The sequence below is a fragment of the Myotis myotis genome, unplaced genomic scaffold (assembly GCF_014108235.1).
Source record: "Myotis myotis isolate mMyoMyo1 unplaced genomic scaffold, mMyoMyo1.p scaffold_m19_p_10, whole genome shotgun sequence".
Lineage (NCBI taxonomy): Eukaryota > Metazoa > Chordata > Mammalia > Chiroptera > Vespertilionidae > Myotis > Myotis myotis.
Window position 1 is genome coordinate 31,324,263 of NW_023416314.1, and position 1,929 is coordinate 31,326,191.

Consider the following 1,929-nt stretch of genomic DNA (forward strand, 5'->3'; position numbering starts at 1 on the left):
AGCTGAATTCTGAAAACTCCATTTTCTTCGGACAAGCAAAAAAAAATGAAGTTGGCATTGCAGGAAGGGAAAACCAGGTGAGCAATGGCATGGCACCTGTAAGGTTTCCTGGGCACACCAGTTTGGAGAGAGCAAAGGTTTGTTGCAGGAGTGGGGAACCTCTTTTCTGCCAAGGGCCATTTGGATATTTATATCATTCAAGGGCCATACAAAATTATCAACTGAAAAAGTAGCCTGTTGCCTTGCCAGTGTGGTTCAATAGTTGAGCATCAAACTATGAACTAGGAGGTTACAGTTTGATTCCTGGTCAGGGTACATGCTCCGATTGTGGGCTTAATCCCCAGTAAGGGGCGGTCAGGAGGCAGCCGACCAATCATTGATGTTTCTATATCTCCTTCTCCCTTTCTCTCTGAAATCAATAAAAATATTTTTTTAAATTAGCCTGCTGTATTTAGTCAAACATTTAATTAACTCACCCCTAATGCCTTGGCAGGGTCAGACCAAATGATTTCATAGTCCCATGAGCTGGACGTTCCCCACCCCGATTTAGGGGAATGGCACAAGACAAGGTGAGAGAGGACCCTAATGGCCAGACTATGATGGACTTCGAATGCCAGACTGGTACCGTCACACATGTTATCTTTTTTATTCTGACAAAACGATTAGTTAGGCAATCCCTGTATCCTCCTTTTACAGATGAGGACACAGAAGCTCCAAGAATTTAAGACCAAAGAGCCAGTTACAAAATCTGTCATCAAGTCTTAATCTTCATACAGATAAAATAGTTATATTTGATAGCCAACGCATTCATCTTCCTCCACAATGCCTCAGTGAGGAGAGGTTGGTATTCATATACCGGAGTCATTTCCAATCTCTCACCAACACACACACACACACACACACACACACACACACGTACGTGCACACACAGTTTCTCTAAGGTCAGCATAGATTCTTTTTTTTCTTTTTTTAATATAATTTTATTGATTTTTTACAGAGAGGAAGGGAGAGAGATAGAGAGTTAGAAACATCGATGAGAGAGAAACATCGACCAGCTGCCTCTTGCACATCTCCTACTGGGGATGTGCCCGCAACCCAAGTACATGCCCTAGACCGGAATCGAACCCGGGACCTTTCAGTCCGCAGGCCGACGCTCTATCCACTGAGCCAAACCGGTTTCGGCAGCAGCATAGATTCTTTGTGCGGCTTGAACTTTCGTATGTGTGCTGTAGGTACAATAGAGACCATTGGCACTGACAGTTGAATTTGCTACTCGATCTCTCCATGAAATGTAGTTTCCAAGTAAAGCCCGTTCCTATATCCCACAGGCTCCGAAAATACAAGGGTGCAAGGCACAATCATGTAAAATACAAGCTCTGTTCCATTTACTTTGAAATGTCATAAAAAAATTGCTTCTGTCAGAGTGCAAGCCTTAGAAATGAGAAAGGTCTATCGGGGTGTGGCCGTGTTGCTGGAGCTGATGGGCAATCATTGCTGTAGGCTATGGGTGGAAACCAGCAAAGCAGAGAGCCCAGCACAGAGAGCCTTTAGACGGGATAAACATAAGAATGTGAGGGAGCTAGCCAGCAGAGGGGCGGATAAGTGCTCAGAAAGGACCAAGCTAAGACAAAACACTCCTCCCAGCCTCCACTCCAGGCTCCAGCTCTTCTTATGATGAATAAGACGCTCCCCCTGTGCTCGGCATCTCCACTAGGAAAACTGATCAGGTGGAGGTAACCTTGAAATGTTTACACTCTAAGTTTCTTCAATCCAATTACAGTGACTTCACCGCAATTAGGTTAAGTGTACAATCTACTTTGGATAATAATCAATCTCTAGCCTAGAGGTCAGGATTTTTTTATTCAGATTTCTATCATATCCTTTTTAGTATCTATTTTTAGCTTTTTCTCCACAACTTCCCTCAGAAAA